Here is a 14,032-nt window from a genome sequence, read left to right as displayed (position 1 = left end):
TATGGCGCTGATGTGTTTAAGAAATGCGTTGAATAAAACAAATAAGAAAATTATGAAACATATAAAAAAACGCGCGCGAAACTTCAAATCACCCAACCGGGTGATGACACGCCATCATCTTCTACCCCAGACCTGCAAAAACTATAACTATTTGCTACGAATTTGCTACGAAACCCTTCGTAGCCTATAGACCTGAAAAAATAGCGAACAGACCATGCTTGCACATAAACTTTTCGCGACCCCCCATCCTACTCGTCTGAGCCATGCGAACTCAACCATGTCATTATTATGCCCTAATTTTACTCTTAATAAAAAACCCCAATTTGAAAACCCTAGACCTTGAACCGGCCTCTAATGGCAAAACAAGATTAAGGCATGCAAACTCAAAACAAATAATCCAGAAACGTTCATGGCATTAAGACAAACCTAAACATGCAATTAAATATCAATGAGAGTGCATATATCGTTCGGATCGACCAAGTTTTCAGAGCGACTTACTTGAGTTAAATGGAGGATATTCTGGGGGTGCTGAAGCAGGGTGATGATCCAGGTAGCTTCAGAATGCCACGAGCAAGCTATTGCAACCTTTGAATCTTGTTAAAACCTCTGAATTCTTGCAAACTGAATTTGGATTCCTTGGTGTATTTTTGAGCTCTTGCAACTATGCTTCTGGACAGAAATCCCAACCCCTATTCGTGTGCACCTCTTCATCTACTTATAGGCTTGCATTAGGTCAAGAATTTGAGGCCCAATGATCATTAAATCCACCCTTGCCAATTTCACAAATTTGATTTATTTCTTGATTCATAAGTTACTATATTTGGCTAATATTTTATCAATCTCCTCCAATCCACTTATGCACGAAAATTAGATTATATTTGGTCATAAATGTTGATTGAAATCAATCCTAATGCATCTCTTACCAAAATATTTGATTTTCCATTTAATTAAATCATTTAAAATGAAATAAAAATCCTAAAAAATCAAATAATATACTTAATTTCGTGGCACATGGTTTTGGGAAGCCTAAATAACTTGTGGACCAAGTTTAGATCATAAAATATAGGCCCATTTATAAGGAATCCAATTTAAACCTCTTGTATTTCACATTTGGTCCTCTAAAATCACCCAACTTTGACCAAGCATATCTCACTCAATTTTTAAGCTATGAAAGAGTTCTAGGACTTTTTGGAAACCTCAAGATATCCTCTATAAGCCACTTTGGAACATATTTTTCATTTGGAGCTTTTATCTTGATCATATCCTCTTTGACAAAAAACTGCGCTTTTGAGGGATGCTTGAAAATAACCTGTAATCTTTTACATCATACCTCTCAAATGAAGCATTTCTGGCCTTGGCTTGTGAGAGACAAAGTTGTAGAGAATCCAATTTCCTTCCAAATAGGCTTTGAGTGGGGAAATTTGGATTTTCTATGTGAAAGTTATGGTCAGTCAAAGTTGAGTTGACTTTCTCCTAGAGAAACCCTAATTTGAACCTTTTTGTATTTGTTCATCTCTGAGTTTCTACAGATAAATCATGATCAACCTTTGATCAAATGATGTATATAGACCTTTTTACTTGATGTTTGACCAATGATCAGAGGTTTGGACCATGCTTTGATTGTGGTTGACTTTTAGGTTTGGACCAGTTGATTATGAATCTTGGAGTGGTTTGAGCAGGTAACCTTTGGAGTTGAGTCTTGACTTTTGCCCTAGAGTTATCTTGGACCATAGAGACTTGCTTGAGGACCTTACCTTGTTGATTTCCTCAAGGGAACCTCAAACCCTAGCCTCAGGAGGCTCTTGACTAATGGAGTGTTGTTTGGATAGAACCCTAATTCTTGAATCATTGTAGATGAAATGAAGGAGGCAAATTTTGGGGTATGAGAGTTGCCCCTGTTCAATCTTCTTAAACCTGAAGAATCAGATAGGCATGTTTACTTGCTATGATCTGAAGGTGGAAGATTATTGAACGCTGAAAATGCCTTGAAATTTGCTGGTGTTGTAGAATGCGGAGTAGATGCTTTACTGGCAGGGTCCACTGTGTTTTGGTTATAGTACAGCCCTATAGAGCAACCTGTATTTTACCCCTTGTCCTAGTGTATGCATGATGTGGCGAACTTATTTATTGTTGATGGGATTTTTTTTGGAGAAAATCACTGCCGAGGGACTAACGCGATAAACCCATTTGAAGAACCGTTTGAAAAAACAGGGAAAATAAATCCCTATCTTCGAGGAGACGTAACTCTGTATCACTGCCAAGGGACTAACGTGATACGAATCAGCGAGAAGTTTTGAAAGGAGATCACTGCCATGGGACTAACGTGATAAGACGTAACTTATTGCTGCTCAGGGACTAACGCAATAAGTCATAGTTTGAATAGGAATTGGAATAGGATTTGAAATAGGAATTGGAATAGGATTTGAAATAGGATTTGAAATAGGATTTGGAATAGGATTTGAGATAGGATTGAGTCAAGGTTATTGCCAAGGGACTAACGTACCAAAGGGACTCAGCGTCATATCACTGCCAAGGGACTAACGTGATAAGACATAACTTATTGTTGCTCAGGGACTAACGCAATAAGTTATGGTTTGAATAGGAATTGGAATAGGATTTGAAATAGGAATTGGAATAGGATTTGAAATAGGATTTGAAATAGGATTTGGAATAGGATTTGAAATAGGATTTGAAATAGGATTTGAAATAGGATTTGAAATAGGATTTGGAATAGGATTTGAAATAGGATTTGAAATAGGATTTAGAAAATAGGAGTTGGGAAACAAGTTTTATGGTAAGGACCACCTCCCTGTTGTCGAGTTTGCTTGAATTCCCAGAGGGCCATTTGTTATCCTTCTATCAAGCTGGTGGAATCTTCGCATCCTTCGGATAACTTTACCTGTAGAATATTGCTTTGCAAATGCGTATGTTTATGATTTGTTGTAAGCGCATGAATGGTTATGCAGGTGTCGTATGTGTGAGTGTTTATGCACGTGAATATGTATGTATGATGACTTTGATATTTTTGTCTCTTTGTCACCCATTGGATTTGTTTAAACCTTTTTGAGCAGTTTTGCGAGTCTTAGCTCAGATCGTCCGAGGTTAGTTTATTGGGATATTGTGGTGTTTCGGAATGATCATATCACAAGGCGTATATTGACTGCCGGAGATGTCGTGGTCTCATTCCCTTTATTTTGTCTAAGGATTTGTAAGTTTCTTGTTTTAAGTTCAAAGTTTAAAGTTTATGAGAAATAAATTATTCTTTGCACTTGGTATTGAAATGATGAAAAGACACAGTATGAAAAGGAAAAACTTTTATTGATTATTGCCTTGAATTGGCGAATGTACAAAAAGTATGAAAGAAAGAAAATGACGAATAGAAATGATATTAATACTGCTATTGCTCTTTTGCTATTGAGGGCCCCAGTAATCCTTTGACTTCGGAAGTTGATGATTGCACGACTTCTTATCCTTTACGAATTGTCTTGGATTCATGGCTCGGGATTTTGCCTTTGCTAGGCGTAGTATTTCTTGACTGCATCTGAATTGATTGGATGCGGCAGCTCATCTCCATCCATGGTGGTGAGGACAAGTGCGCCTCCTGAGAATACTGTTTTTATGACATATGGACCTTCGTAGTTAGGTGTCCATTTTCCTCGGGCATCGAGTCGGGGTAGTAAGATTTTCTTGAGGACGAGATCTCCTTCTTTGTAAGTTCGAGGGCGGACCTTTTTATCGAACGCCTTTTTCATTCTTTTCTGATAGAGTTGCCTGTGACACAAAGCTGTCAATCGCTTTTCTTCAATGAGATTAAGCTGATCAAAACGGGTTTTTACCCATTCCGATTCTTCTAGCTTTGTGTCAGCTAGGACTCTTAAAGAGGGGATCTCCACTTCGATGGGAAGGACTGCTTCCATTCCATAGACCAAAGAGAAAGGGGTTGCCCCTGTGGATGTGCGTACTGAAGTTCTGTAACCGTGTAGGGAGAAGGGAAGCATTTCATGCCAGTCCTTGTACGTTTTCACCATCTTTTGTATTATCTTTTTGATATTTTTATTTGCAGCTTCAACAGCGCCATTCATCTTAGGCCTATATGGTGAAGAATTATGGTGTTCAATTTTGAACTCTTCGCACAACTCCTTCATCATGTTATTGTTCAGGTTCGACCCATTGTCAGTGATGATTCTATTTGGAATCCCGTATCGGCATATGAGGTTATGTTTGGTGAACCGGGTAACCACTTGTCTTGTTACATTAGTGTAGGAAGCAGCTTCGACCCACTTGGTGAAATAGTCGATGGCGACCAATATGAATCGGTGTCCATTGGAGGCTTTGGGTTTGATCATTCCTATCATATCAATCCCCCACATTGAAAACGGCCATGGTGAGCTTATTACATTCAGTGGATTTGGCGCTACGTGTACTTTGTTAGCATATATTTGGCATTTGTGACATGTCCTTGCGTATTGGAAACAATCAGCCTCCATTGTTAACCAGTAGTACCCTGCTCTTAATATTTTTCTTGCCATTGAATGTCCATTTGCGTGAGTTCCAAAGGTTCCTTCATGGACTTCCTTAATAATCTCCTTGGCCTCATTCTTGTCCACACATCTTAGTAACAACGAATCGTAGTTTCGCTTGTATAGGACATTACCGTTTAGGAAGAACTTGGATGCCAACCTCCTTAGCGTCTTTTTGTCAATTGCGGAGGCGTTCTCTGGATATTCTTGTTTCTCCAGGTATTTCCTAATATCATGATACCAGGACTTGTTATCAGGTTGCTCCTCGATCGTAAGGCAATAGGCTGGTTCGTCAAAGTGTCTGAACGTTATTCGTGGTTCGCGATTTGGCCATGTTACTTTAAACATAGAGGAGAGTGTAGCCAACGCATCGACCATTTGATTTTCTTCCCTCGGGATATGATTAAAAGTGACGGTCTCAAACTAGGCCATTAACTCTAATATGAGGTCTCGATACGGGATTAGCTTTGCATTTCGAGTATCCCATTCTCTATTGACTTGGTGGATTACCAACGCCGAATCCCCATATACCTCAAGTAACTTAATCCTTAGATCGATCGCAGCTTCTAACCCCAATATGCACGCTTCGTATTCTGCAATATTGTTGGTACAGTCGAAACATAATCTCGCAGTGAAGGGTATGTGTCAATTGTCACGAGATGTCAGTACTGCCCCTATGCCATGTACCAGTGTGTTTGAGGCTCCATCGAACATAAGCGTCCATACCAAACCTGGTTCGGGTCCTTCATCGGGTCCAGGTATTTCATAGTTTCTTACTAGCATAATGTCCTCATCAGGGAAGTCGAACTTCATAGATTGATATTCTTCGATGGGCTGATGAGCTAGATGTTCTGCAAGTACACTTCCTTTTATCGCCTTTTGAGTGACGTATTGGATGTCGTATTCTGACAACAACATTTGCCATCTAGCGATTCTTCCCGTGAGAGCCTGTTTTTCGAACACATATTTCAAGGGATCCATTCTCGATATTAACCATGTGGAATGGTTCAGCATATATTGCCTTAGACGTTTGGAGGCCCATGCTAGGGCGCAACATGTCTTTTCCAACGGTGAATATCGAGATTCGTAATCCGTGAATTTCTTACTAAGATAGTAAATAGCATGATCCTTTCTGCCTGTTTCGTCTTGCTGCCCCAGTACGCATCCCATAGACCTTTCGAGGACTGTAAGATACATGATCAATGGTCTCCCTGACACGGGAGGTACGAGTATCGGTGGTTCTTGCAAATAACTTTTTATGGTTTCAAAAGCCACCTAGCAATCATTGTTCCACTTGATTGGTTGGTCTTTCCTTAGTAATTTGAATATGGCTTCACACGTAGCAGTTAAATGTGAGATGAACCTTGAGATGTAGTTCAAACGACCTAAGAAACCACGAACCTCTTTTTCTGTTTTTGGAATGGGCATTTCTTGTATAGCCTTCACTTTGTCGGGATCTACCTCTATGCCTCGTTGGCTTACGATGAATCCTAACAGCTTTCCTGACCTCACGCTGTCATACCCCAAAAATTTACCTCCCACACTTCTCTCATAACAAGGTTTAAAAGCAAACTCCAAAACCTTGCTCACTCAAATGATCAAGATAATTCACAGTCAACTGATTCAAACTGGAGGGTCAATTACAATCAAAGCATGATTCAAACCATGATCATTAGGCAAACATCAAGTGTAGGATGCATAAGCATCATTTGATCAAGAATTGATCATGATTCCATTAATAGAAACTCAGAGATGAACAAATACAAAAAGGTTCAAATTAGGGTTTCTTTAGGAGAAAGTCAATCCAACTTTGACTGGGCATAACTTTCACATGGAACATCAAAAATGCCCCACTCAAAGCCTATTTTGAAGGAAATTGGATTCTCTACAACTTTTTGTCTCACAAGCCAAGGCTAGAAATGCTTCATTTAAAAGATACAAGGCAAAAGATTACAGGTCATTTTCAGGCATCCTTCAGAAACAGTTTTTTCCCAAAGAGAATATGGTCAAGATAAAAGCTTCAAATGAGAAATATGTTCCAACGTGGCTTGTAGAGGACCTCTTGAGGTTTCTAAAAAGTATTAGAACTCCCTCATAGCTTAAAAATTGAAGGAGATATGCTTGATCAAAGTTAGGTGATTTTGAAGGACCAAATGTGAAAAAGGAGGGTTCAAATTAAGGAATTTTGCAAATGGGCCTATGGTTTTCTTATGCAAACTTGGTCCACAAGTTATTAACATGCCCAAAATAAGATGCCACGAAATTTAAATATATTATTTAATTTTTTTAAACATTTATTTCATAAAAAATTGATTTTATGATTTAAATAAGTAAGAAAATTAAATATTTTGTTAGAAAATATATTTTGTTGATTTCCAATCAATGTTAATCACAAAATATATTATTAATTTCGTGGTAATTGGATTAAGGAAAAAAAAATCAAATCTTGGCCAAAAAGAGAAACTTGTGATTCAAGAAACAAAACAAATTTCCAAAGATTGCAAGAATGGATTTGAAAGGCTTTGGGCTTGGTTCTTTGACCTAATTTGGTTCTCTATAAGTATGCAAGACAGAACAAAGGATTGGGGGACGCAAAAATCAGAAAAGAGGCACAAGCTCAAGAACACAAAAAGCCACTCAAAACTTGGATTCGGATTAAGAGGATTGGAGGTTTGCAGGGAGATTTGAAGGTTCTAAAAGCTTCCCCAGAGGATTTGGAACGTGTCTGGATAGTCGCTCTACATCAACAACCCCAGAATACTCTCCAATTTGTCAAAGTAAGTGACTCTGAAGCTTGGATCGATTAGAGAAATTCATGCATTCTTACATGTTTTTAATGTTATATTCTGCTTGTGTATGATGCTATGATCGTTTCTGGATTTATTTTGTGGAGTTTTCATGTATTAATCGTGTTCCGCCATTAGAGATTATTTTGAGTTTTAGGGTTCCATATTGGGGATTTTAATTAGGGATAAAATTAGAGCAAATTAACCATAGGGTTGAGTTCGCGTGATTCATACGAGTGGGGCGGATAGGTCGCGAAAGATTTATATACAATAATGGTGTATTCGCTATTTTCCTAGTCTGGTAACCAGGAAGAGAATCGTAGCTAAAACGCAGCTAATATATACAGCTTTTTTGTGTCTTCTTGGGGAAGACGATAACGTGTCCTAACGCCATTGGTCTGTTTAAAAGTCCGCGCGCAATTCTGTTGAGGGTCATTGTTTCATATATGTTTTATTGATGGCGTTATTCAAACGCGTGACTCATCTGGTTGGGGTGGCATTGAAGCGTTGGTGGGAGTCTGAGGTTCGCAGGTTCGAGCCCTCCCTCCAACATATATTTTTTCTGAAATTAACAACTCTGGATCCTGTGTATGCCATACCATAGCCTGTTTCGTAAACCCTCAGATCTGGACCCTTAATCCAACCACCTCTTAGATCCAGCGCCCTAGGATTAATGCTCATACTATAAACCCTCACAATAACCACACTGAATCATAACCTTAATAAACTTAATAAATTTTAATTATTTTGTTTTATTTTAATTAAAATACTTATTTTTAATATATATTAATTGTATTATAATTATTTTTTATTATAAAATAAATATATAATGATTATATTAAAAATTTTCAATTTGTTATTCGTGCCGATTAAATCGATTGATCGCTATGGTTAACAATGATTTTAATTAAAATACTATTTAATTAAAATAAAATTCAAACTATATTCGATTAAATGGTTGCAATCATCTTATTGATTGTGATGATTAATCTTGCCTTGTTCTAAATTTAATTTGTTATTATTTGTAATCGTGTTAATCGATTATGAGGGGTAACAATACAAAATAAAATTCGTAAAAAATAATAATAAAACACATTAAGTCATTATTAGTGATAATCGAATCAATCGGTTTGAATTGGTAATGGTGCAAAACCCCTAATCTTTTAACTATGGTGATCAAACCTATTGATCATTGCGGTTAATTGTGCCAGATCAGGGTTGTACGCCCAAACCCTAAAATAATTCTAAAATCCATTCAAAACTACAAAAATCATCAAACTACGATAGGCCATTCAAAAAGCCTCTAAAAAACACATCTCTAATCAAATTCAATTCTAATGGCGTACAACCCTCCTCGAACTACGTAGACTCTGATCCTCCCTAAGGAGGTACGTAGGCACTTGGCAACAAGGCGAGTCCCCCTCTTCAAAATTCTAATCATGTCATTATAATTCTGTTTGCCATATTTCTTTATGAACCCTGCCATGAAACCCTGATCTTTGAATTATTAGCCTTTAGGAAAGGGCTGGGGGTGCCTAACACCTTCCCTCAGCCTGATTATAATAACTTACCCCGAATCTCGCGTCTGCGTAAGGTTTCCTATTCGCCTTGGTAGAATAGGTGGCGACTCTCTAAGTTATAATTTTTAGGCAGGTTGCTACAGCTGGCGACTCCACTGGGGACAACACTATTAGGTTAATTATTATGCTCCTAAGGCTTGAGTGGGTTTAGGTTTGTGGTTTGTGTTTTGTGGTTTAGGGTTTGTGGCGCATTTTAGGGTTGGCAAATTTGCCACATTTAGGGTTTGGGGGAGGTTTATCTTTTAAGAACATTAAATTATTTATTTGTTTATTTGTTTTATGTTTTCATCTGCTTGAAAATATTTGCCTTTATTATTATATATTTGCTCTATTTTTATGTCGGTTAAACCTTAAGTGTGGGGGTTAACTTTGAGACCAAAAGGGGACATGAATCGCCTTACGAGTCTCACTGATAACTCCACTCGGAGTGGGTTAGGTATTTGGAAAGGTCCGAAACGAAGCTTGACTTTGTGGAGGGCTGGACTGGATAATTAGCTGATCTCTCCGGGAACCTACCCCAAAAATTCGAACCTCATGGATAAAATGAGTTGTTCCAAAATCTGAAGAGACGAAAAAGTCTCGGAGGCTACGAACGACCCCATGAGACCTTCTAGAACCCCCATAAAAAGGTTGGCTCCCAAGAGCCCCCTACGTCGAACCTATGAACCTGGGTTCTTTGAAATATCATGTTGATTGTTTTTTGTTTGGTTGTGTTTTATATGTTTGTATTATTTTTTTTATGTTTGCATGCATCATCTATCATTTGCATTCTCATCATGTCTTATCCACAAAAAAATAATACACATATATATATATATATATATATATATATATATATATATATATATATATATTTGGTAAGATGTATTTTGTTGGTGAATGTGTAGGAAGGATGAGTACGAAGAAAGCAATTGTCCACTTTACCGTTTCTACTCCAAATATCAAGAAATTGAAGATAATCAAAGAGAAATTACCATCAAGTGCTTTGGATAGGTTTGAGATCCGCTATGGGAATATATTGGAGTTGCTAAGGGTAAAAGTACAAGAGGAAGCTATCACCGCTTTGGTACAATTCTATGATCCGCCTTTGAGATGTTTTACTTTCCAGGATTTTCAGTTAGCTCCTACCTTAGAAGAAATGGATGCTATGTTGGGTTTCTCGAGGATAAAAAAGGAATTCTATACTGGTGTGGGTAAGGAAGTTGACTTTTCAGATCTAGAAAAGGCTTTGGGAATGTCCGCTGCGGAATTAAAAGCTAATTATAAAACTGAGGGAGAGGTGCATGGGATCAAAAGATCTTATTTAGAAAATCAAGCGTTAATGTTTGCTCAAAGGAAACAATGGGACATTTGTGGACATGTGTTAGCTCTCTTGGTTTCGGTGTTGTTTTATTGCCAAAGAATATTGACTATATTGATCCTACCGCTATTCATGCTTTCACTTCTTTTAGGCTTTTTGACAAAGATCCAACTCCGACTATCCTCGCTAACATTTACTATGCTATTCATATGAGGTATGAAAGAAAGAGAGGAGTGCTAGTTTGTTGCGTTCATTTGCTCTATTCTTGGTTGACTTCCCATCTCTACAAAGCTAGTTGCTTTATCAAAGAATTGACTAGGAACGATTGGTCTCAAAAATTAAGGGCTCTTAAAGCGGACTCTATTCTATGGTATGCAAGAAAGCTGAATTCAGATAAGGTTATTTACAAATGCGGAGAATTCAACAATGTGCCATTAATAGGAACTCTTGGTTGTATTAATTATAATCCTACTTTAGCACTACGTCAATTGGGTCATTCCATGGATAAGGAACCTTCCGAGCAACGTATAAAAGAATTAATTTTGCATGACAATGGGAAAGGTGAACCAAGAACATGGAAAAAAGTAATTCAAGCTTGGAGCAATGTGCAAAGGAGAGACTTTGGGCCAAAGAATGTAATTGCAAAAGCATCTTATACCGCATGGGTTCAAGAAAGAGTTAAGAAAGTGTTGCTTCCTTTTGTTGTGGATCCCGCCTACAGGCCTGATTCTCCTGATCCTGTTCCTTTATCCATCGAAGAGATAGAAGGAATCAGGGCTGCCCTAGAGGCGTCCCAAAAGGAGAAAGAGAAATTAGAACTTGATTTGCATCAACTTACTAATGAAAGGAGCCAACTACGCTTTGACCTTAAAGAGAAAAATCAAGAACTCCAAGCGATGAAAGAAGAAAATGATAGGCAAAGGAGTAAAAGAAAGCGTGCAACCGAGGGAGTTCTAAGTGCTAATTTTAATCTAGAATCACATAATGAAAGGTTGGCACAAGCGGATGTAGAGATTGCAAGATGGAGGAGGCGTTATGAAAAGGCATCCCATGACAAAGCGGAATCCGAGAAAAATCTAGAAGCTGTGGTCTTTGAATTAACGGATAGAACTAAGGACCAAGAAGTGGAAATAAGGGATTTAAAGTTTGATCTTCAAGAGGCTCGCAATGATGGACAAGAAGAACGCACAAGAAGATTAACCATGGAAGAAGCATTTTTACAGCGCACCGAGGAGTATAATAGAGCATACCAAGCCATGGTATCACTTAGGGAAGTGTTCGCAAGAGAGAAAGAAGTGCATGAGGCAGCCCTGAACGAAAGAGACTATTGGAAAAGACTCTACACAATTGTTTCTACGGCAAGTGAGCATGTGAGCATGGTTCCTAAGATGCTTGAAGACTATGAGAAATGTCGCGATGACTATGATAAGCTAGTCTTCTTGTGTAATGATTTAATTCAAGATATTCCAAAGAGTTTGGCAAAAGCAGAATCATCTCCTATCATTCTTCCCGAAGTGGTCAAAGAGTTCATGGAGCTTTGTAGAGATATGGTGGACAAGTTCAAAGAAGACATCCAAAGGCGTTCTTAGCTTTAGGCTTTTTCCTTTTATTGCATTCCAAGTATTTTCAATTTGTTATTTCAATTTCTATCTTTGTCAACCAACAATGGAGTTTTTTTTAGTATTTTCTTTCAATAAAGTGTGTTTCTTTTTCGTTACTCATCGTTTCTATAAATATTCACCAACCTTGTTTACCTCTCTAAAAAAAAAAGAAAACATATGTGTATATACATGTACAAAAAAAGAAAAAATAAATACATATGCAAAAAAATATATACATAATACATATGTGCAAAAAAAAAATGTACATGTATATATAAAAAAAAGGGGAATAAAAATAATATATAAATATATATGTGTATTATAATAGTGTGGATAAGACATAAACTTTGCATAATCATATCATTCATAGCATGCATATCATATTTACTTTTTTAAAACATTAAAGCAAAAAAACTATCTTCATCTCCAGTCACACCATTGCAACTCAACCACAAATCAAGACCAGAGCTCAGAAGAAGAAAGCGATGGAACAATTGGAACAGAACCAAGCCGCCCTTCGTGAGGAAATGACCCAGCTGAAAGGTACTGTTGAAGACCTCAAGGGAGGAATGGCCCAAATGCTGAGCTTCATGAAAGACCTCAAAGATAAGCAATACAAGGCTAAGGAGGTTCAGGATCAGTATGAGGAGATACCCCAGGATGGCAACCCATTGTTAGGGTTTGTTCGAGGCCATGACCCTCATAAAACCAATGCTCACGCATCTAAAAGGGTCACTACGACCCATGAAGAGGGAGAGGCTTCTCGAGAAGGGTTTATTCCTACTGCTCAGAAAGAAGGGACGTCTCGCACAGTTCGCATTCCTGTCAGTAACCCCCTTAGGGATGAAGACTACTTGGACTTGCAATATGGGGACAATGAGGATACAAATCAGGTCCCTCAACCCAAGCTGACTCCCCCTAACTCTGGGGATGACTCTAAAGATGGCGGACAAATCAAGGCGCTGGAGGAAAGGTTAAAGGCTGTGGAGGGATATGATGCCTTCGATGTGGATACCTTCGAGATGAGTTTAGTCCCAGATCTGACTATTCCACACAAGTTCAAAGTTCCTAACTTTGAAAAATACAAGGGGCTCACATGTCCGGGGAATCACTTGTGCATGTATGTGCGGAAAATGGCTGCTTATGCTCATGATCAGAAGCTGATGATACACTTCTTCCAGGACAGCCTAAGCGGAGCATCTGTAGACTGGTATATGCAATTAGAGAAGTCTCACATCCGAAGCTGGACTGACCTTGCTAATACATTCCTGAAACAATACAAGTACAATTTGGACATGGCACCCAATCGGATGCAACTCCAAAATTTGTCACAAAAGATGGAGGAATCATTCAAAGAATATGCCCAGAGATGGAGGGAAATGGCTTCCCGAGTACAACCTCCCTTGTTGGAGAAAGAACTGGTGGATATGTTTATGGCTACACTGCAAGGGCCATACTACGATAAGATGGTTGGAAGTGTGTCGTCAGGGTTTTCAGACTTAGTAGTCATCGGTGAAAGGATTGAGAACGGAATCAAAAATGGGAAGATACAAGGGGCATCATCTGGATCTTATCAGGCAAAGAGGCCTACCCCCAACTTCTCAAAGAAAAAGGAAGGAGAAACCAATGCGGTGGTGCATCAGGAAGTTAGGCCTACTATGCCACTCCCACCACAACAAAATAGGTTTCAAGGGCCCCAAAGGAGGTTCGACCCGCTACCCACTTCCAAAAAGGAGATACTGAAGTACTTAATAAATGAGTCCTTAGTGGAAGTCAAACCGCTGGCGCCTATTCCTCCAGGGAAAATCACACCAAACTACAAGCCGAATGAGAGATGTGAATATCATGCCAATTCTCCCGGACATACCTTGGAGAAATGTTGGGCTTTTAGACACATAGTTCAAGATCTGATTGAGTCAGGGGCAATCGCCTTTGACAAACCCAATGTGAAAACAAATCCGATGCCACACCATGATGGCGCAGTCAATGCAATAGAAGTTGTCAATGAGCAAGAGTTGGTTCAACAACGGAACTCCCCCATAGATGCACTTAAGAGGTATCTTCTTATAAAGGGGTTTATCCTAGAACATAACGAAGCTTTCAAAGACACCTTGCAAAGGCTCATGGATCAAGGATTGATCCAACTGGAGGAACACCCTGAAGAGGAATATGTGGCGATGGTGGAAAGAAACGAGCCTTTAATGATACCTGCACAAGGGGCAAGGAAACCATTAATTATCCCATG

The sequence above is a fragment of the Vicia villosa genome, linkage group LG5, assembly GCF_029867415.1.
Source record: "Vicia villosa cultivar HV-30 ecotype Madison, WI linkage group LG5, Vvil1.0, whole genome shotgun sequence".
In the NCBI taxonomy this organism is placed as follows: domain Eukaryota; kingdom Viridiplantae; phylum Streptophyta; class Magnoliopsida; order Fabales; family Fabaceae; genus Vicia; species Vicia villosa.
This window is presented reverse-complemented; position numbering follows the sequence as displayed.